Here is a 25,027-nt window from a genome sequence, read left to right on the forward strand (position 1 = left end):
GAGATCCCACCTGGGAACAGAACACCCAGTGAGGAAGTGAGAAACAGTCCAGATAAGAAGTCCTCATGGCCTGGCATTCTGGCTGTAGCTGTGAGTTTAGAGAGGAGAGTAAACTCCTGCACATGCTCAACAGAGGACATGAATGAGAATGTTCGTGGAAGCATTTTCCACAATTGCAAAAACACAAATGTCGGCCCATAGAAGAGTGAATGAATAAACTGCTATATATACACAGCACTAAAAATTAATGAACCATACACAGCAACATGAAACAATATGGATGAATCTTGATGTATCAGTTGGTGACCACCATGTAAAAAACCATCCCAAACTTAATGGCTTAAAACAACAACTATTTATTTAACTCACAATTCAATGGGGAGGCAAGTTAGGCTATGGTCTCAACTGGGCTTCCTCATGAGTTTAGAGGAAGCAGAGAGGCAGCTGGGAGTCTCTGCGGCTGAGGACCGGCTGCTGTTGGCTGGGATGACCATGGCAATCGGGCCACATGTCTCTTGTTATCTAGCAAGCAAGCCCAGCTGGTTCACATGGCCGTGGAAGGGTTCCAGGAGGATGAGGAACAACCCAAAGCCCCTTAAGAACTAAGCTCAGAAAAATGCCACCGCTGCCACATTACATTAGTCAAAACAAAGCCATCAGGCCAGCCCAAACTAAGTGATGGGGAAACAAACTCCACCTCTTGATGGAAGAATCTTCAAAATCACAGTGCAGAAGGGTATGGATGTAGCAAGGGGAACAATTACAACCATGTTTGCAAACAATCTACCATGCTTTGCAAGCTAACAGTAAGAGAAGAAAGTTCACTCCATACAAAATGATACCCTTTTTAAAAGTTAAAAGCAGCTAAAATTTTATGTTATACTTTAGGAGTGCAGATAGGTGAAGTAAGATTTTATTTTAAAAAAAGAAGAAGAAGCAACAAGCAACAGACAATGAACATGGGATGTAGGATGATGGCTCCCTCCGATGCAGAAGGCAAGGGGATGGGATGGGGGAATCACACATCTGAATGCAGGTTGTTGTCATCATCCTGGCTTCTGTTTTCATTATTAAAAGTGAAAAAATTTAAAAGGGGACCATATGAAAAACTAAATTATGAACAAATTTTGTATACCCAACGTCCAGAAAGAGGAAGGGAGGTTTTGAAAGGAGTGGGCCAATACAGGCCACACAAAGGGTCAGAAGGTGAGGATGTGTGACCCTCTTGCATGTGGGAGGGGAAGAAGAGAGAGAAACAAGGATCATTTCCGGAACACTGGTTTGGGTGACTCGGTGATGGGGGTGCCGTCTCTAAACCAGGGGAACTCTACAGGAAGAAGACAATTTGAAGAGACCCAAAGATTGTGTTTTGGGAATGTTAAGTTTGACATGCCTGTGGAAATCCACAGAGCAAGGCCCAGCAGGCTGCTGGTTTTCTGGAACTTTGGAGATTGGTCAGGGTGGGAGAAGCAGGAGGCTCAGCAGATCTAAAATGGAGACCATCCCCCAAAACCCTGTGTTACATCACGATGGAAGGCCTCCCTTGGAAGGGCCCTTGCCTCACCCACCCCCTTCCTGACAGCTCCTCGGGGCACGTCCACAGTCAGGTTTCCCTCCTAGGCGGCCAGGCCTCCACCCTGAAATCTTGGGCCAAGCAAGTAAGCTTGGGTTTGGGGCTGAAGGGGGGCCCCAACAGCAGTCTCCTCCCCCAGCAGGGCCAATGGGACCCCAGAGGGGGCTGGATGTTTGTGCAGATGACATGTTTATGGCCCAACCTCTCCTTACTCATGCTTTTGGCTTCCCCTCTCTGATTTTGGTTGGGTGGATCCCAGTTCTGCTGCTGGATTTGGGAGCCTTGGGGCTGGGGCTGAACAGAGGTTCCTTTAACAGTTCCAACAAAGGATGGTTCCAGCCCCTTCCCCCATTCCCCCTAGACCTCATCTTTTCCCACACCCAACTTTCTTACAGAATGCTAGCATTTCAGAGCTGGAAAGGGGCTCCAGCATCATCCCTTTCAATGCCTTAGTGGCATAGATGAAGAAACTGAGGCCCAGAGAGAGAAAGGGACTTGCCCAAGGTCACCCAAACAGCTAGAGACCAAGGATGCAGGTGTCCTAACTTCCAGCTCAGGGCTCTGAAACCATCCTTCAAACACCAACTTCTTTGGTTGCTGTTTTGTTTGGGCAAAGACAGCTCGGCTTTTTCAAAACTGCAGTAGTAACTCTCTCCCCTCCCAGGGAGGCAGCAGACAGTGACGGACTCTCTGCTTTTACAGTTTAATTCCATAGGAAATTGGAAATTGCCTGTCAGAGGTTTCCGGGTGGCCGGGCTGCCGCTGCCCCACACAGACCCAGGCTGCCCCGCCCTGACCTGGCCACCAGAGAGCTCACTGCTCCCCACTCCTTGGCTTGGGGGCCCTTTTCGGAAGCTCTTCTGAGGTATCTTGTGGATTCTCTCCCTGCTCTTCCTCCCAGGGCAGGATGATAGAACTCAGCACAGAGCAGCCAGGCCTGGCTGGGGCCCTAAACTCTGACATTTAGCTGCGTTCTTTTCCACCCCAGGTTCTCAGGAGTCTCTGGCCCACAATTCCAGCCTGGATCCAGCATCACCTCCTGCTCTGAGGTCACAGGGAAATTAGAAGAAGGGGCTCCAAGCCCTTCTCTGGAGACCTGGAGTAACCAGGGTATCCTTAAAACCCCCACACTGCCCTCCCAGAACTCCTCCGCTCCCCGGGGTTTCTGAGACTGCAGTGGGTCCCTCTCACCTCTCATCTCTCCCTTCTCTGCCCTGCCACTGCCCTTGGGATCTCATGCCCACATCTCCATCTTGTCTCAAGAACCAACTTGGGAGCTTTAGTAGGTCAGGGCTGTATAGCAGTTAGAAGTGCACATCTCTTGTATCACACTGCCTGGATTGAACCCCAGAGCCACTACTTTTAAGCTTTGTGATCTTGGACAAGTTGCTTCACCTCTCTGTGCCTCAGTTTTCTCATCTGTAAAGTAGGGATGATAATAGTACCAAATACATAGGGTTGTTATGAGGATTACAGGGGGCTGTGCATGTAAAGCACTCAATAAATGTTAGCTTCTACCAGTATTATATTTGAGCACCCCACCATCCTGCCCTTCAGGGTCAAGCCCAGAGCTAGGCTATGAGAGACAATAAATACTAGTGAACAGACTCTTTAAACCACTGGCTGGAAATAGAGCAAAACAAGCAGTCCAAAGCTTCCTGGGTCCTATTCAAGTCAATGAATATTTATTGAGGACTTATTATGTGCCGACTCTATACTCAGTGCTAGAGACACAATGGTGACATAGTCCCTGTCCTCACTGCAAAGTGATGGCGCCATCATAGCACAGTGAGCCAGGTTTTCCTGATGGAAGGGAGCTCCAGGGTCTGTGGGCCCACAGGAGGTATACCTCACCCAGGCTCAGGAGTCAGGTAGGAAGATGTGGCTCTGCAGCCATGACCTGAAGGATGAGCAGAGGTGAGAGTGTGTGTGTAATAAGGTTGGGGGGAACAGACAAAGGGAACAGCATGAATGTTTGCCTGAAGGAGTAAGACCCGATGAAGGAACTGAAGCACAGCCACTGAAGTTTAGTGTGGCTGGAGTGAGGAGTGGGAGGAGGAGAAAGATGCCAGACTTCAAGGGCCATGTAGATTTGTCCTGATGACACTGGGGAGCCACTGAAGAATATAAAGCAGAAGGATGTCAAGGAAAGATTTGCCTTTTAGATTGCCCACTCTGTGTGATGGATGGACTGGAGGGATCAGGCCCGGAGGCATGGAAACATGTAATGAGGCCATTAGAGTGATTCAGATTACAGAGTTGGTAGGCTACGGAAGGAAGTTCAAAGTCTTTAGGCTGACTTTCAAGGCTACTCCCAATCTGGCCCATGGGACCTTCCCAGTGTTCTCTCTCAAGAAAACTGTGTTGTTTGAGAATCAAAGCAGATCCATGGGCAGGAACATGCTTTGTTAAGCTTAGAGTGCAGAGTGAGTATGAAAAATTGTTGCCTTTGCAATTGTTATGCAGGACATCCCCACATGAGCTTCCTGCTGGGTCCAGAAGCATCATCTGCTTCTTGAGAGAAGGAGGATTTATTTCTATCTGCCTGCCCCGCCCCCAGAGGTTCCTAGTGGTCATTTGCAATGGGGGACCCAAAACTGAATTCCATACCTTCTTTTCCAACCAAATTTCTCCCTTGCACCATAGGGCTTCTGGCTGAAAAACAAAATAAAACAAAAAAACAGCTTAAAGGCTCTGGTGGAGCAGGGAGGACAGAGAAGCAGTCCCCCACTTTCACTTTGGAGGCTGGAGGGGATATAACAGAAAGGAAATGTTAAAGCCTATTTCTATGTTTAAAAGCCTCAACACACTTGGATTCTAACAACAAAGTTGGCCCTTCTCCTGTCTACTGGTCCAAAGCTCCCTGAGGCACATCCAACTACCCTCAAGGAACTATATGGGAATGAGGTGAGGAATATTACCAGTATTGGGTGTTTCACTGTGGCATCCTTAAGAACATAAAAAAAAAAACACGGCAATAAAACTGTCCTCTGTGTGTTGAACTGTAAGATCAATATATAATGGATCAGAGCAGAGATACAAAGTTATCTAAATAAAACTAGGTGATTCCCAACTAGAACCTGTAAGACTTGGCTCAAAGAGCGAAAGAGATAATGGACCCTGATTCCTGGCAATGTGATGGATTAGATATACAGAGAAACTTTCTTAGTGTAAACAACAAAAACTGCTAGATAAAATATTAAGAACCATTTTTAAATACATGACTGAGCTGGTGAGAAAGCAGAAGCAAACCACAGAAGACAAAAGTCATGTGAAACCTTGAATCCAGAGGTATCAGCAGCATGGAAGCCAGTATTATCCCTCAGCTATCTTTTTGAGCTAAATGGGATAGACAGTGGCCCAGAGCTTTGATTTTAATTGGCTGCACACTTGGTGACAGAAGGCAAAACCTGAGGCCTTCACAAGTGGGAAGTCAGACTCCTCTGCATAAAGCTCTGATAGGCCATCTGACAGCAGAGACAGTGGGTATCCTTGTCTGACCCACCTTGGCTTTGAATGGAGTAGCAAAAAGGAAAAAATCTCCCATGAAAGTTTTTAACCATAAGGGGACTGTCCTCAAATGGACCTGGGGACTAAGTCACATGACCTATATAACCTGAAAACCCAAGACAAAAATTTTATTTTTAATGGTCTCATATTGGTAGTGTCCCAGATGACTAATAGAAGCAAATTCCTTGGTGGAATAAACTTTTGAACCAAAGCCTCAAACAATTTCCAAGATAACATGAGCTCTCAGTAAAAATTTTAAGGCAGAAAAACTGACCACATGAGAAAATAAGACCCCCATTAGCAAGAATCAGCGAAAAAGAAACTAAGAATCACACCTGTGGCCTCCCACTTCCTATTAGGGTATAGAAGGATAGGAAATACTTTTGGTCCCATGGGAATAACCAGAAAAACTTGGAAAAAATAAAAATTGCAAGCTTCCATAGGACTAGCAAAGAGTGGTGAATGCAAGAAAGCTTTGATGAGCTTAATTCTAGAGAAAAAAACAGCCCATAACACCTATACCTGGGCAAAGGTACCTGGTATAAGTATAAGCAGGTTTGTCACAGATGGAGAGACTTTGAGGGGACAAGGGAAACCAGCTGTGTCCTGGGTGACAGTGTGAACTGGCAGGAGTCTGAAAGAGCTCCAAAAACAAGGACAGAACACTCACCACAAATATTTTCCTGCCCCACATGCTCCCATCTCCCTGAGAAAGCAGCAGTGAAGAAAAGATTGATAAACAGAGTATAATCTCACGCATTCTCATGTAATAAGATTCCAGGACTTTAATAGGGTTGAATCTAAAAGTAAACCAGAAATAATTGAAACTTCAGCCAACCACTTTCTAGCTCAAGTTCTGACAAGAGAAAAAAAAAAAGCAGGAGCTTGAGAGGTTGAAGGTTGGGCCAATCACAGATTAACTCAATCTCCTTGAAGCTGCAACCCAGTCTCATCTCAACTTGACTCAAGGGAAAATGTAAGGATCATGTTCTCATCTTAACCATTAGTCATAAGAAAGGGCTTTCACTCTCAGGAAAATACCCAGAACAAAAGAAAAATATATTTCCATCTTCACTGTTCTTTATACGTAAAGTCTGAAATACAATTAAAAATTATGATGTGTCTGAAGAAACACAGGGAAAATGACTGTAATCAAGAGAAAACAATAAATAAAAGCAGATTCACAAAGGACCCAGTTTTTGGAATTCACAAATAAAGACTACAATAAATAGGTTTAAAATTGTAGACATAAAGAAATATAAAATAGGTGAAGAGATTTGGCATTTCTAGGGAAAATCCTAAAGTAAACTTTAAAGAAATTACAAAATGTAAATTCTGGAACCAAAAATGTGAAATCAAAAATTAATTGGATGATGAGGTGATGATATGGTGAAACACTGGTTGCATACTTTGGATGGATTATATGGTGTGTGAATATATTACAATAAAATTTGAAGTTTTAAAAAATTAATTGGATGAACTTAACAGTAGGTAGGTCAATGCAGGGAAAAAACATCAGTGAACTTAAAGAAAGGTAAATTGAAGATATCCAGACTGAAGTAGAGAGAGAAAAAATGATGGCATAAAAATAAACGGAACATCAACAACTGATTAAATAACATAAAGCATTCTAACATATGTGTAATTCAAGTCCCAGAAGGAGAGGAGAGATAAGAAAAATTAATTAATTTGAAGAATTAATGGCCAATACTTTTCCAAATTTGATGAAAATTATCAACTCACAAATCCAAGAAGCTCAACAAGGAAGATTAAAAAAAACAAAAAAAAAAGTAGGCATACCATAGTCAAATGCCTGAAAAATGAAGATAAAGAGAAATCTTAAAAGCAGCCAGAGGTAAAGAAATATGTTACATTCAAAGGAATACAATAAGAATGATGATTTACTTGTCATCAGAAACAATATAAGTATTAAGGAAACTGAACAACATCTTCAAAGTACTCAGGTGAAAAAAACTATCAACTTCTATATCCAGAGAAAATATTCTTCAAAACAAAAAGAAAAATAATGACATTTTTGGATAAACAAAAAGTGAGAGAATTCGTAGCTCACAGAAATTGTACCTCAATTTTTAGCTCACAGAAATTAAACCTTAATTAATTAAAACTTAACCTTAATTAACATGCAAAAAATTAAATTGCTAAAGGAAGTCTTCTAGGCTGAAGAGAAATGTTATTATATGGAAAGCTGGATCAATAAGAAGGAACAGAAAGTGTCAGAAAATATAAATATGTAGGTAAATATAAAAAAAGCAGTTTTTCTTTTTCTAATTTTTTAAAGACAGTTTACAGTTTAAATTAACAGTGATGTATTGTGGGATTTATAATATATAATAGAAGTGTATATATATATATGAACATAATAATATAGAGGGCAGAGAGGGTAAATGGAAGTATACTTATGTAAGCTTTTTATTTAATACATAGGTTTATGCTATTAATTCAAGATTACAGTGATAAGTTAAAAATGCATGTTTCAATCCCCAGAAAGCAAACATTAAAAAAACATAAAAAGGTAGAGTTCAAAAGTCAATATAAGATATTTAAAGGAATAAATACCTGATTAATTTTTAAAGGCAGGAAAGGAAAAACAAACAAAAAACAGATGGAGTAAATAGAAAAGAAATAACAAGATGTTACATTTAAGCCCAACCATATTAATAATTACATCAAATGTAAATGGGTTAAACACTCCAATTAAAAGGCAGATATTGCTCTTCTGTGTTTGGCCAAGACTGAAATTTACCTACCTGCTCAAACAACAAAAAGAACAGACACAATAGATGAAAACTGGTTTCGAGACACTGGGCATCAGGCAATAGTGGTGGGGAATGTACAGGGTAAGCCCTACAGTTTCCCAGTTTACTGCCTTGGAAGAGTTTTCCAGGCCACAGTACAGAAAGGAGGAAGTCAGACAAAGCCCAGCGGCTTCCCTGAGTTAAGGAGATAGAGCTTAGAGACCAAGCAAAAGTAGATCAAATTTGATGGATGGAATATTGGAAAGAAGAATTATAAAAAAGAGAACTCCAGAATCTACAGAGGATGCTCCTCATGTCCTCCACAGAGTACTGATAAATATGTGTGTCTGGGGAAATTACTTGAGACACGAGAAAGAACCACTCAAAGACATTAGAGGAAACAGCACACAGAGCTAAAAAAAAACCAGGAATAGTGACTGTTCCCTCCAGCCAGATTGAAAAAAACTCATAATTCAAAGGGTATTCGATAGAGTACTCAAAAGGGTCTTTCCTCAGTGAGGGGATGGGAAATAGGGGGAATAAACAACCTTAGAAAAAATGCTGTTCAGTTCTTTTATTATAAATCATGAAAGTAAGACCTAAAAGCACCAAACCATTTCCAAGTAATTAAACTACATCTAAGAAAAAAATCCAAGAATATTTATAGGAATACAAAAATATCCAGCAACCAACAAGGTAAAATTCATGGGTCTGGTATCCAGCAAAAAATTAACAGGCATTCCAAGAAGCAAGAAAATATGATTCATAATGAGAAGAAAACTCAATCAAAACTGACCCAGAACTGACATGAATGTTAGAATTAGCAGACAAGGACATTAAATTAATTACTATAACTGTATTCCAGATGTCCAAAAAGTTAAGTAAAGGCATTAAAGATATAAAAAGGCACAAACTTGTAGAAATGAAAAAAACAGTGCATGAGAAAAAAATACATTGTATGAGATTAAAGGTGACATTGCAGAAAGAAACAACAGTACCCTTAAAGACAGCAATAGAAACTATCCACAATAAAACAGAGAGGAAAAATCATTTAACAACTGAAAAGAGCATCAGTGAACTGTGGAACAATTTCAAGTGCTATAATATGCATATAATTAGAGTCCTCAAAGAAGCAATGGGGAACAGAAGAGATATTTGAAGACATTGTGGCCACAAACTTTACAGATTTGGTAAAAACTATAAATCCAAAGATCTAAGAAGCTCAACAAACTTCCATCTTAATAAACGTGAAGAAAGCCACACAAGGCATGAATAATCAACAAGGCATATAATAATCAAATTGCTCAAAACTAATGATAAAGAGAAAATCTTAAGAATAGCCAGAGAAAAAAGACACAGTATTTCAAAGGTATAAAAATAACAATGACGTTAGATTTCTTTTTTTTTTTCAATAAAGCAATATGTTATCCCTAATCAAAAGAAAGCTGGAATGGCTATAAGAATTATCAGGGGAAATATATTTCAAAGCAAAGAACATTACCAGGGACTAAAAAGATCATATAATAATGATAAAGGGTCAATTCATCAAGACATAAGAACCCTAAATGTTTATTCACCTAATAACAAAGCTTCAAAATACATGAAACAGAAGCTGATTGAATTGAAGCACAGGGAGAAATAGACAAATCCATCATTATAGCCAAAGATTTCAATACCCTATTTTCAAGATAGACAGAGAAAAAAAGAGGAGACAGGATAAGTAACAGAAAATCCATAAGAATATAGAAGACTTGAACAACACTATTAACCAACTGGACCTAATTAGCATTTATAAACACCCCACCCAGCAATAGCATAAGGAATATATTTTGGACCATAACATAAGTCTCAGTTAATTTAAAATAATTCTAATCATATAAAATATGCTTTCTGACCCCGATGATATGAAATTACAAAGAAATAATATAAAAATACCTGAAAATGTACAAATATTTTAAACAAAAATAACACATTTTTAAATAACTTAGGGGGTCAACAAAAAAATCAAAAGGGGAATCAGAAAATATTTCTGAATGGAAATGAAAGCACAACATATCAAAATTTGTGGGATGCCATTAAATCAATACTTTTAGGGGAATTTATAGCACTAAATGCCTATTTTAGAAAGAAAGAAGATCTCAAATTAATGACCTCACCTTGTACCTTAAGAAACTAGAGAAAACAGAAAATTAAATCCCCTCCAAAAAAAAAGGAAAAGAGAGAAAATAAGAAAGATTAGAACAGAAATCAATGAAATATAAAACAGAAAAATAATATAAAAAAATTCATAAAATCTGAAGCTGCCTCCTTAAAAACATCAATGAAGATTGAAAAATGTCTAGCTTGACTGATCATGAAAACAGGAGAGATTATACAAATTACCAATATCAGACAAACAAGTGACATTACTATAGAGTCTATCCCTGAAACTATTAAAGAAATTGAATTCATAGTTAAAGATAATCCCCCAAACAAACCTCTGGACTCAAATGGCTTTATTGGTGAATACTACCAAATATTTATGGAAGAAATGATATCCATTCTGCATAAACTTTTTCAAAAAATTGAAGAGGAGAGAATATTTCATTACTCATTCTGTGAAACTAGCATTACCCTGACACCAAAGACAGACAAATAAATTACAAGAAAAGAAACTATAGTCCATTATCACTCATGGACAATAGACGCAAAAACTCTAAGCAAAATTTTAGTACCTGAAATCCAACCAATAAATAGAAAGGATAATACATTACATCATGATCAAGTAGGGTTTATCTCAGGAATGCAAGGGTGGTTCAATATTCAAAAATCAATATCATTCCCCATAATAAAAACTAAAAAGAAAAACCATATGATCAATCAAATAGATCTGCAAAAGTAGAACTATAATAGAAGTAAAGCTGTCTTTTTTCACAAACAACTTGATATTCTATGTAGAAACCCAAGGAATCCCAAAAAGAATCTACTAGAACTAACGTGAGTTTAGCAAGGTTGCAGGATACAAGATCAATACACAAAAATCAGTGTGTTTCTATATGCTAGGAATGAACAATTTAAAACTGCAATTAAAAAAAACCAAAACCACTTACTATAACATCAAAACTTTGAAATACTTAGAGATAAATCTGACAAAAGATGTTCATGACCTGTACACTAAAAACTACCAAATATTGCTGAAAGTAAAAAAAGATTTGAATAAATGGAAAAACATAATGTGTTCATGGATCAGAGGATTAATATTAAGATTCAGTTCTTCCAAATTGATCTGCAGATGAAACACAGTGTCAATCAAAATCCCAGCAGGCACAGACATAGGGGACTGGTGGTTTGATGGGTTGAGCCCTCTACCACAGGACTTGCCCTTGGGAAGACTGTTGCTGCAAAGGAGAGGCTAGGCCTGCCTATAATTGTGCCTAAGAGCCTCCTCCTGAATGCCTCTTTGTTGCTCAGATGTGGCCCCCTCTCTCTCTAGCTAAGCCAACTTGGCAGGTGAAATCACTGCCCTCCCCACTATGTGGGATCAGACACCCAGGGGAGTGAATCTCCCTGGCAACGTGGAATATGACTCTTGGGGAGGAATGTAGACCTGGTATCATGGGATAGAGAACATCTTCTTGACCAAAAGGGGGAAATGAAAGGAAATGAAATAAGCTTCAGTGGCAGAGAGATTCTAAAACCAGCCGAGAGGTCACTCTGGTGGGCACTCTTATGCACAATATAGACAACCCTTTTTAGGTTCTAATGAATTGGGGTAGCTGGTGGTAGATACCTGAAACTATCAAACTACAACCCAGAACCCATGAATCTTGAAGACGATTGTATAACAATGTAGCTTATGAGGGGTGACAATGGAATTGGGAAAGCCATAAGGACCACACTCCCCTTTGTCTAGTTTATGATGGATGAGTAGAAAAATAGGGGAAGGAAACAAACAAACAAAGGGACCCAGTGTTCTTTTTTACTTTAATTGCTCTTTTTCACTTTAATTATTATTCTTGTTATTTTTGTGTGTGTGGTAATGAAGGTGTCAGGGATTGATTTTGGTGATGAATGTACAACCATGTAATGGTACTGTGAACAATCGAATGTACGATTTGTTTTGTATGACTGCATGGTATGTGAATATATCTCAATAAAATGAATAAAAAAAAAATCCCAGCAGGCTTTTTTGTAGAAATTTACAAACTGATTCTTAAACTCACATGGAAATTCAAATGTCCTAGAATATCCAAAACAACTTTGAGAAAGAAGAATAAAATTGGAGGACTAATACTACCTGGCTTCATGATTTACTATAAAGTTATAGGCATCAGTGCAGTGTGGTTTTGGTGGAAAGACAGAAAAACTGCATCAATGAAACAGAAGAGGGAGTCTAGAAATAAATCTACACATAAATAGAGCAACAGATTTTTTTTTTTTTTGGAGGAGGAGGAGAAAAGAATTTATTCACGATCTTGCAAGAACAGATGCATAGCCAGACACATGGCAGGCACACCAGAAAATGAACATGGCAAAAGTTATATTCTACCCCTAAAACGCAAGTCCCTCCCCTGTTTCCCCATTGGCTGGGTACTCCAGAGGTTACAGCCTATCCGAGAGAGCTAACTAGCCTGCCTTTGAAATTTTGAATTGTACAGCCTATCAGAGAGAGTTAACTAGTTTAAATTTCCTGCCGAGAGTTCCCACTTTTGGTTATACCCCATATCCCTTTGCATTCCAGTAACCCTAATTATTTTTCCCATATAAGGAGCTGGCACTGATTCTAGACTTATGTCATGGCTTTCTCTCTCTCCTTCCCTTTACCACAGAGCCTGTTTAAGCCGAACAACAGATTTTTGACAAAAATGTAAAAGCAATTCAGTAGAGAAAGGATGGTCTTTTCAACAATGGTGTTGAAAATATGCCCAAAAATGAATTTTAATACATAAACTCATATCATATAAAATATCTCAAAATGTATCACAGACCTAATTGTAAAATTTAAGAATACAGTAATTTTAGAGGTAAACATTGGAGAAAAATCTTCGATGAAGAGTTTTTTAGATATGACTTCAAAAGAACAAAGCATAGGAGATCAACCTGCTAAGTTGGACTTTATCAAAATTTAAAACTTTTCCTGAACTTCAAAAACACTAAGGGAATCAAAAGACATGTCACACACTGGGAGACAATATTTGCAAAAAAATACATATAATAAAGGACCTGTATCCAGAATATAAAAAGAATCCTCAAAACTCAATAATAAGAAAATAAGCATCCCAATTACTTTTTTTAAATGGGCAAAAGATATGAAAAGATATTTCACCAAAGTAGAAATAAAAATGCAAATAAGCACATGAAAAGATGCTTGACATCATAAAAAGTGATTGCGGAGACATAAATTAAAACCACAATGAGATGCATCTTGGAATGGATGAAATTAAAAATACCACCCATGCTAAGAGTTGACAAGTATTTGGAGCAATAATAGCAATCTGATACAATGCCATTGGTTATATAAAAAGGTACAAACACTTTGGAAAAGAATTTGGCAGTTTCTTAAAAAGTTAAACAGAGATACTATATGACCCAGCCATTCCAGTGGCTGCCTGGATAATAATGGGTGGGGGGAGAAGTGGGAGAGCGAGATCAAAAAGTGCATGACAAAACTTCCAAAAATAATGGGTATGTTCAATTTGTGCACTTTTATTATGTGTTAATGATACTTCAATGAACTCATTTTTAAAAGGTTGATATTGTTCATTACATTACTTTTAATTGGACCCAAATTATATGCTATAAGCAAGCAACTCTAAATACGAACACACAGACAGGGAAAAATAATACATTTTCATACACAATAACTGGGATAACGTACCATCAAGTGAGTTCCAAAGGATGGATTTCTGGCAAAATGATAACTATCGCAGGAGAAAATTTTTAAATGTGAGTAGGAAAGGAAAACAAAGGGAAAGGTAAATATAGGCTAAATCTAAACACACAGATTTTTAAAACAAACACAATAATATCCAGGGAAAAATAAAATCAGAAAATGACCAGAATAACACATTTTAGGAGGACAAATCGGAATTGGAGCATTTGGAGATTTATTGTTCAGTAGGAAGGCAGATATATTAATTAACTTTCTATCTTATTAAGTTCAATATGAAAGCCAAAATTTCTGAAGCAAGCAATTGTAAAATTAAAACACATTTCTAAATAACTCATTGTTCTAAGAAGCAGTGATATAGTAAAGCATTTAAACACATAAAGTTGAATAACAATAAAATTTTTACATATCAAAACTTGCACAATATAGCTACCATTAAATGTTTAGAGAAATATATAGCCTTAATTGCTTATATTTGAAAAGAAAAAAGACTCAACATTAATAACCTAAGCATGCAGCAGCAAAAACCCAAGAAAATAGAAGAGCAAATATAGTAATAAGAGGAGAAATTATTGAAAAATAAAGCATATAATAAAAAGAATTGGCAAGGCCAATTTTTTCTTTTGGAAAAGACTAATAAAATAAAAGAATCTCTATCATGACTAATCAAAAAAAGAAAGCACTAAATAATATTAAGAATGAAACAAGAGACATAACCATCAATGCTGCAGGTATTAAACAGACTACATAAAATATTGTGAAAAACTTTGGCAATTTATTTGAAAATGTAGACAAAAGGACAAATTCCTCAGAAAATATAACTCATCAAAATGGATGCAAGAAAAAGTAAAAAGCCTAAGTAGCCCAATGACCATAAAAGAATTGAATCAGTAGTTTAAATAATCTTTCTACAAAGAAAACTCAGACCCAAACATCTTTACAAGATGTCTTCGTAAGTATTCTACCAACCAGATAATTTAATCTTAAATTTTTTTCAGACTATAGAGCAGAAAAAGAATATTTTATGAGTTTAACATGGTCTTGATTAGAAAATCAGGAAATGATAGCACAATTAAAATAAAATACAGACCTATTTCTTTTTTGGAGATAGAGGCAAAAGCCCTAAGGAAAATGTTAGCAAAGATTCCAGCCATGCATAAAAACTTAAAAAACCCAACTTCACCAAACTGGATCTATCCTAGGGATGCAAGTTCAGTTCAATATTAGCAAATATATTAATGTTATTTATCTTATAAACATAATTAAGAAGAAAAGCCATATGATCTGCTCAACATTTATTCATAATCAAAACTCAACACAGAGAGCACAGATGCAAAATGGTGGAGTAGGAAGTTTTACAGATCACTCCCTTCACCACAAAAATAAATGAGCAGGAAGAAGGAGTGAAACTGACTAGATGGTAAACCTGGAACCATAAGGGACATTTAGAACAACTGTGACAACCAATTGGGAGTGCTGGATGAAGGGAGAAGATTCTCAAAGTTCAGCTTTTTTAAGCAAAAGTTTGAAACCAGTGACCAACCCCATTCCTTGGCCCCCAGCAGTGGCTAGGAACATGATGGGAAGCTGAGGAAACATGGCCTGGATTCTGGGAGCAGCCTGCTAGGCTCAGGACAGGAGGAGAAAACCTTGTCATCCAATCATTGGGGTTGAAGGATGAGATTGGTCTGGGGGATCCCTGGGGGATCAGTACAGATACTGGCCCAAGTTTTGGCCCTCTGGGCAGCAGTAGCTTCCAGCCTCCCATCAACATCCACTGAGACATGAAGAGCCAGTGCACCTTCTTTTGTTGTTGTTTTTTTCTTCTGTATGTAGGTGTTTCTTGGTCTGGCTGACCCTGGGGGCCAAATGCAGAAGCTGGCCTCAGTTCAACCATCTTAGCAGCAGCAGCTTCTGGCCACCCACCAGCATCCATGGGACATAAAGAGCCAGTGAACATTTTTTTCACTAGTTTCCTTTCTTTTGTCTATGGGTGTTCCTTGATCTAATGGATCCTTGAGGGCCCAGAGCAAATATCCTGTTTTAGCCCTCTGGGCAGCAGCATCTTCTGGCTTTACAACAGTATTCACCAGGATGAAAATAAACAGTGAAACATTTTTTAATATTGGTTTTCTTTCTTTTATGGGTGTTTCTTTGTCTTGTGGATTCCTGAGTGACCAGAACAGACATCAACCTAAGGTTTGGCCCTCTGGACATCAGCAGCTTAAAGAGCCAGTGCACATTTTTTGCTGTTATTGGGTTTCTTTCTTTCTCTTGCTTGTGATGTTTGCTCTGGCAGATCCCTAAGGGATGAGGGTAGATGCTGGTCTCAGTTGTTGCCTCAAGAGCAGCAGCTTCCTACTTCTGACAGACATCTACTGAGAGACTTGGAGAGGCAGTGCACCTTTTACTAGGGTGTTTTGTCTGTTTGTTAGGATTTATTTTTCTTTTCTCTCTATCTCTTTTTCTTTCCTTGTTTTTTTTTTCTGTCTTTTATTCTTGTTCTTGGTCTAGTGGACTGAGGAGTGGGAAAACTAGATTTCTATAGTTACAATATAATATTCACAATGTCCAGTTCTCAACAACAACAAAAATACAAAACATACAAGGAGACAGGAAAGTATGGCCCAGCCATAGGAAAAAATAATTCAGCAGAAACTATTCCCAAGGAAGCTCAGCCTGTGAAATTACTAATGAAAGTAATCAGTTCAACTCTCTTAAATCAGATTAATGAACTAAGGGAAAATATGGACAAAGAACTACAGGAAATCAAGAAAATAATATATGAACAAAATAAGAATTTTAATAATGAGATAGAAATTATAAAGAAGAAATGAACATAAACTCTGGAGCTGAAAAGTACAATAACTGAAAGAAAAAATTCAATGGATTCAAAGGCAGATTGGAGAAGGCAGAAGAAAGGATCAGCAAACTTGAGGATAAGAGCATTGAAATCGGACAGTCTAAGGAGCAGAAAGAAAAAAGAAAGAAAAACAATTGACAGAGAAACCTGTGGGACACCATCAAGCATACCCATATACGCATGATAGGAGTCACAGGAGAAAAGAGAGATAAAGGGACAGAAAAATATTCAAAGAAATAATGGCTGAAAACTTCCCACATATGATGAAAGATATGAACATGCAAATCCAAGAAGTTTAACAAATGCCAAGCAGGATGAACCCAAAGAAATCTACATTGACACACACTGTAATAAAACAGTTGAATGCCAAGGACAATGACAGAATCTTGAAAACAGCAAGAGAGAAGCAACAGGTCACATACAAGGGATCCATAATAAGATTTACATCTGATTTTTCAGTCACCATGGAGGTCAGAAGGCAGTGATAGGATACATTTAAAGTGCTGTAGGAAAAAAACTGTTATCGAATACTACCTGGAAATTTGTCCTGAAAAAAATGAGGGAGAAATGAAAACATTTTCAGGAAAACAATAGCTGAGGAAGTTCATTACCACTAGACCCACCTTATAAGAAATGCTAATGGGAGTCATTCATGTTGAAAGGAAAGGACACTACATAGTAACCTAAAGTGGTATGAATAAATAAAGACCTCCAGTATAGATAACTGTCTTTGTTTCCAGGCTACTATGATAAATAACATACATTAGGTTGGTTTGAACAATGAGAATTTATTTCTCATGGTTTCAGAGGCTGGAAGGCTTGCTTCCTCCCCGGGTCAGCAGGGTTCTGTCTGTCTGGTAATCCTTGGGTTATTTTGTTTTCCAGTCACATGACCGTGTCCTCTCCTTTTTTTTTCCAGGTTCCCATTGACTTCCAGCTTCAGCTTTGAATTTCTTCTGCTTTAAAGGACTCCAGTAATCAGAGTAAGGCCCATCCTAATCCAGTCAGACCACAACCTAACTAAAACAACATCTTTAAGAGAGCCCATTTGCAATGGGCTCACACCCAAAGGAATGCAGACTAAGACAAAGGACATGTGTTTTTCTGAGGTACATATTCCACCTACCATGGTAAAATGGTAAATGGGAAAATGTAAATGTCAGTATTATTACATTTTCATTTGTAATGCTGTTTTTTACTGCTTATGTGGCTTAAAATTAAAACGCATAAAAAACAAGCACAGACCCTTGATACTGGGCCCACAATGTATAAAGATGTAATTTGTGACCAAAACAACATAAAGGGGAGGGACCAAGGGATATAGAAACAGAGTATGTGGAGACTATTATAGTTAAGTATCACTATAAACTAAATTATAATAGATTTAAGATGTTAAATGTATTCCCCATGGTAACCATGAAGAACATATTTTTTAAAATTTACACAAAAAGAAATGTGATTCAAAATGGCTCATGATAAAACATCCTCTCAACAAAAAAGTAATGGAGGAAAGGAGGGACAATAAAAGTATTAGGCTTACAAAAAACAATTTGCAAAATGGCAGAAGTAAGTCTTGCCTTATCAGTAATCACCTTAAACAAAAATGGATTAAACCTTCTAATCAAAAGGCAGAAATTGGCAGAATGGATAAAGAAGCATGACCCAACTATATATGCTGTTTACAAAAGACCCACCTTAAAGCCAAAGACAAATACATGTTGAAAGTGAAAGGATGGAAAAAATATTCTACACAAATAGTAATCAAAAGAGAACTGGGTGGCTATACTAATATCAGACAAAATAGACTTTAAATAAAAAACTGCTACAAGAGACAAAGAAGAACATTACACATCAATAAGTGGATCAATCCAACAAGAAGATATAACAATTACAAATATATGTGCACCTAACAACAGGGCCTCTAAGTAAATGAAGCAAACATTTACAGAATTGAAGGAAGAAATAGACAGTATATGATAATAGCTGGAAATTTCAATACACCACTTTTAATACCGGATAGACATTTAGACAGAAGAGCAACAAGGAAATAGAGTATCTGAACAACACTACAGAGCAACTGGGTCTGACATATATAGAACACTTCCCCCAATAACAGCAAAATACACATTTTTCAAGTGCAGATCATTCTGCAGGATTGACCATATGTTATGGCACAGAAAAAGTCTTTGTACATTTTAAATATTTAAATCATACAAAGTAACTCTGACCAAAATGGAGTGCACCTAAGCTAGAAATCAATAACAAAGGGAAAAATGGAAATTTTACAAATATGCAGAAATTAAACAACATACTCTTATATAACCAATGTATTAAAGAAGAAAATTACAGGGGAAATCAGAAAATACCTACAGAGGAATGAAAACAAAGACACAACATACCAAAACCTGCTATGCAACAAAGGCAGTGCCCAGAGGAAAATTTACAGCATTGAATGCCTATATTAAGAAAGAAAAAAGGATCTCCTTAATAACCTAGCTTCACATCTTGAGGAACTAGAAAAAGAAGAGTTAAGTAAACCCAAAGGTTAAGGAGGGAAGGAAATTATTAAGATTAGAGTGGAGAAAAATGAAACAGAGAATTGAAAAACAATCAAGAGAATCACAAGAGGTTAGTTCTTTGAAAAAAGATCAATAAAATTGGCAAACTTTTAGCCAGATTGACAAGAAATAAAAGAGAAAAGGCATAAATAACCAAAATTAAAAATGGAAACTATGATATCACTGTGGACTTTACAGAAATAAAAAGGATGATAAGAGAATACAAGCAACAGTTGTATGCCAACAAATTAGATAATCTAGATGAAATGGAAAAAAATCCTAGAAATACACAAATTAACTAAATTGACTCAAGAAATAGAAAACCTCAACAGACCTATAACAAGTACAAAGATTGAATTAATAATCAAAAACCTTCTACCAAAGAAAAATCCGGGACCAGATGGCTTCACTGGTGAATTCTATCAAATATTTAAAGAAGAATTAACATCAGTCCTTCTCAAACTCTCCAAAGAATTCAAGAGGCGGAAACACCTCCAAATTCAGTATATGAGGCCAGCAATACCCTGATACTAAAGCCTGATAAAGAAATCACAGGAAAAGAAAATTACACATCAATTTCCCTTATGAATATAGATGCAAAAAATCCTCAACAAAATACTAGCAAATCAAATCCAACAGCATATTAAAAAGATTAATCACCATATCCAAGCGGGATTTATCCTACGAATGCAAGGGTTGTTCAACATACAAAAAGCAGTCAATGAAATGCGTCACATAAATAGAACAAAAGGGAAAAAAACACATGATTATCTTAATAGACAAAGAAAAGACATTTAACAATATCCAACATCTTTTCTTCATAGAAAACACTAAGAACACTAGAATTAGAGGGGAACTTTTTCAACATGATAAAGCCATTTATTAAAAACCCACAGTTAACATCATACTCAATGGTGAAAGACTTGAAGTCTTCTCCTTCAAGGATGCCCACTTTCATCACTGTTGTTCAGTATTGCACTAGAAATTTTAACCAGAGAAATTAGGCAAGAAAAAAAAGGAAAAGAAATAAAAGGTATGCAAATTGGAAAGTAAGAAGTAAAACAAAGTTTATTTGCAGATGACATGATCTTATACATAGAAAATCCAAAGGAATCTACAAATATACTACTAGAGCTAATAAACAATTTCAGTAAAGGGACAGGATACAATATTAATATACATAAATCATTTGTGTTTCTGTATACTAGTAATGAAACAATCCAAGAAGGAAATTGAAAACAATTCCAATTATAATAGCATCAAAAAGAATAAAATATCCAGGAATAAATTTAACAAAGGATATCAAAGACTTGTACACTGAAAACTACAAAACACTACTGAAAGAAATTAAAGAAGACCTAAATAAATGGCAAGACATCCAATGTTTCATGGATTAGAAAACAATATTGTTAAGATGTCAATATTACCAAAGCAATCTACAAATTTGATGCTATTCCTATCAAAATTCTGGGAGCCATTTTTACAGAAATGGAAATTATATGAAACTGCAAGGGAGCCTGAATAGCCAAAACAATTTTGAAAAAGAAGAACAAAGTTGGAGGACTCACATTTGCCAATTTCAAATTGTGCTATAGAGCTACAGTAATCAAAACAGTGTGTTACTGGCCTGAAGACAGATACGTAGACCGGTGGGGCAGAATTGAAAGTCCAGAAACAGACAAACACATCAGTGGCCAACTGATTTTCTTCAAGGGTACTAAGTATTTGCAATGGGGAAAGAAGAGTCTCTTGGCAATGGTGTTGGGAAAACTGGATGTCCACATGCAAAAGAAGAAATTAGAAACCTACCTCATATCAGATACAAAAATATCTTGAAGGACCTAAATATAAGAATGAAAACTATAAAACTCTTGGAAAATAACATAGGGGTAAATCTTCATCATCTGGAATTCAGTAATGGATTCTTAGATATGACACCTAAGGTACAAGCAACTGAAGAAACAATAGATAAATTTGACTTCATCAGAATTTTAAACTTTTGTGCATCAAAGGACATCACCAAGAAAGTGAAAAGACAACTGTTCGAGTTTGCTAATGCTGCTGGAATGCAAAACACCAGAAATGGATTGGCTTTTATAAAGGGGATTTATTTGGTTACACAGTTACAGTCTTAATGCCATAAAACGTCCAAGGCAATGCATCAACAATCAGGTACCTTCACTGGAGGATGGCCAATGGTGTCTGGAAAACCTGTTAGCTGGGAAGGCACATGGCTGGTGTCTGCTCCAGAGTTCTGGTTTCAAAATGGCTTTCTCCCAGGACATTCCTCTCTAGGCTGCAGTTCCTCAAACATGTCACTCTTAGTTACTCTTGGGGCATTTTTCCTCTCTTAGCTTCTCCAGAGCAAAAGTCTGCTTTCAACGGCCATCTTCAAACTGTCTCTCAGCTGCAGCTACTCTCTCAGCTCCTGTGCATTCTTCAAAGTGTCCCTCTTGGCTGTAGCAAGCTCACTCCTTCTGTATGAGCTTATATAGTGCTCCAGTGAACTAATCAAGGCTCATGCCAAATGGGCAGGGCCACACCTCCATGGAAACTATCCCAGTAGAGTCATCACCCACAGTTGGGTGGGTCACATCTCCATGGAAACACTCAAAGAGTTACAATCTAATTAACACTGATACATCTGCCCACACAAGATTACATCAAAGATAATGGCATTTTGGGGGACATAATACATTCAAACCAGCATAACAACCTACAGAATGGAAAAAATAGTGGCAAAATATACACTGGAAAAAGACTTACTATCCAGAATATATAAAGAAATCTTACAATGCAACAACAAAAAAACAAACAACCCAATTTAAAAATGGTCAATGGGCTGATGCATCCCAGAAGAATTTGGGCAGAGAATAAAAATGTATTTGCGAAGTCTCCTTGAGGGACTGGGAGAAAATGTGGAAATATTAAACTTCCCCACCTGGGGAATTAATGGTATTCTCATAAGCATTGGTGGCTACCAATTAGAAGGCTGAGCCCTTGATCTTGGGACTTACCCTTATGAAGTTTATTACTGCAAAGGAGAGGCTAAGCCTACTTAAAACTGTGCCTGAATCACCCCCAGAGAACTTTTGTTCCTCAGATATGGCCTCTCTCTCTAAGCCAAATCTGCAAGTAAACTCACTGCCCTCCCTCCTACATGGGACATGACTCCCAGGGGTGCAAACCTCCCTGGCAACATGGGACATGATTCACAGGGATGAACTTGGCCCTGGCATCATGGTATTGAGAAAGCCTTCTTGGACCAAAAGAGGGAAGAGAAATGAAACAAAATAAAGTTTCATTGGCTGAGAGATTTCAAATAGAGTTGGAAGGTCATTCTGGAGGTTATTCTTATGCATTACATAGATATCCCTTTTTAGTTCTTAGTGCATTGGAATAGCTAGAAGGAAATACCTGAAACGGTTGAACTGCAGCCCAGTAGCCTTGATTTTGAAGATGACTGTATAACTATATAGCTTACACTGTGTGACCATGTGATTGTGAAAACTTTGTGGTTCCCACTCCCTTTATCCAGTGTATGGATAGATGAATAGAAAAATGAGGACTAAAAGTTAATGATAATAGGAAGGGATGGGGGGTATGGGATGTTTGGGCATTCTTTTTTACTTTAATTTTTATTCTTATTCTTTTTTGTATGTGGTAATGAAAATGTTCAACAATCGGTGGTGGTGATGAATGCACAACTGTATAATGGTACTGTGAACAACTGATTGTACACTGTGGATAACTGTATGGTTTGTGAAAATATCTCAACAAAATTGAATTTTTTAAAAAATGGGCAAAGAACTTGAATAGACATTTCTCCAAAGGGGATCTACAAATGGCTAATAAGCATATGAAATGATGTTCAACATCATTAGCCATTAGGGAAATACAAATCAAAACCACAATGAGATACCACTTCACACCTACAAAGATGGCTATTATTTTTTAAATGGAAAATAACAGGTGTTGGAGAAGAAGCAAAGAAATTGAAACTCTAGTGCATTGTTGGTGGGAATGTAAAATGATGCAGTCACTGTGGAAAGCAATACAGCAGTTCCTCACAAAGTTAAATATAGAATTACCATATGACCCAACAATTCCACTTCTAGGTATATACTCAAAGAAAGTGAAAACAAGGTCTCAAACGGATACTTGCATACTGATGTTTATAGCAGCATTGCTCACAATAGCCAAAAGGTGGAAACAATCCAAGTGAATAGATGAACAAAATATGGTACATACACACAATGGAATATTATTTGGCATAAAAAAGAATGGAGTTCTGAGACATGTAACAACATGGAAGAACCTTGAAAACTATGCCCAGTAAAATAAGCAAGACACAGGACAAATATTACATGGTATCACTTATAAGAGATGCTCAGAAATAGCAAATTCACAGAGGCAGAGAGTAGATTAGAGATTATCAGGGCTGGGAATGGTAGGGTTGGGGGGGTGGGGTGGAGTGTATGATTGGAGGATATGGAATGTTTGTAAGTGAAATTAATAAAATATTTTTTAAACCCTCTTAGCAAACTAGGACTAAATGGACACTTTCTTAGCCTGATAAAAAGCATTTTCAAAAAACGTCTCCAGAAAACTGTCATATTCAATGGTGAAAGCATTCCTTTTATCAAGAACAAGGCACGCATGCCCACTACCATCACTTTTATTTGACATTATCCTGGATGTTCCAACCAGTTCAATAAGACAAGAGGAAGAAATAAAGGACTCAAAGATTTGAAATAAATAAATCAAAGTATCATTATTCACAGGTGAGAGGGTTGTCTAGGTAGAAAATCTGAATAATCTACAGATAGATTAGAAATTAACAAGATAGTTTTAAAAGATTGCTGAATACAAAGTCATTATTCAACAATTGATATCATTTTACAAAATATAATTTTAAAAATCCCTTTTATAACAACAACCAAAAAGGCAAAGATTTTAAAAGTTATTTAATCTCTCTGTGCCTTGGTTTCCTCATCTATGAAATGATAACAATAATACCTGCAATCTACATTTACTGTGAAAATTAAATGACTTAATAGAGGAAAGTGCATAAAACAGTGCCTAGCACTTGTTAAGAGCTCAACAAATGTGTAGTCATCATAATAGTAGTTGTTGCATTTTTTGTAAGACTCAAAAGACTAGAAACACCCTGAATGTTCAGTTATGGTCTGATTAAATATAAATTATAGGGCATCCATACAATGGAATATTATGTGACTGTTAAAATGAATAAGATAGATGTATGTGAAACCATCTCAAAGATAGTGTTAGGTGAGAAAAGCATAGTATGGAAAATGTAAATGGCATGCTAAAAAACAAATATTCACAATCCCCCACCCTTAGACACATATGCTTATAAATGGTGGTTACTGGGCAGGTAAACTGGGGTACTGGGAATTGGAAATGAGAGAGAGATTCCTTTTGCAATATACCCTTTTGCAAAATTTGCACTTCTTATGGGTATTTTATGTATGTATAGAGTAGAAGAGGAAGAGCAGTGAAGGGGGAGGAGGAAGAAGAAATGGAGGGAGAGGAAGAAAAGTAAGGGGAGTAAGAGTGGTGGGGAAAGAGAAGAAGGGGGGAGCAGAAGGAGGCAGAGAGGAAGGGGTAGGAGGAGGAAGGAGGGAAGGAAGAAGGTAGGAGTGAAGGGAGGAGGAAGGAGGAGGAGGAGAAGGGAGAAGTATAATGAGAAGGGGAGGAGGAGAAAGAGGGGAGGGGAAGATGGGAAGGAGTATTAGAAGGAGAAGGAGAAGGGAAAGGATGGGGGAGAATGATATTGAGGAGGGGAAAGAAGGGAGGGGAGGAAGCAAAGGAGGGAGAGTACAGAAAGGAGGAGGGTGGAGGGTGGAGGGAGACTAGAAGGAGCAGGAAGAAAAG

Source organism: Choloepus didactylus, chromosome 11 (assembly GCF_015220235.1).
Source record: "Choloepus didactylus isolate mChoDid1 chromosome 11, mChoDid1.pri, whole genome shotgun sequence".
Lineage (NCBI taxonomy): Eukaryota > Metazoa > Chordata > Mammalia > Pilosa > Megalonychidae > Choloepus > Choloepus didactylus.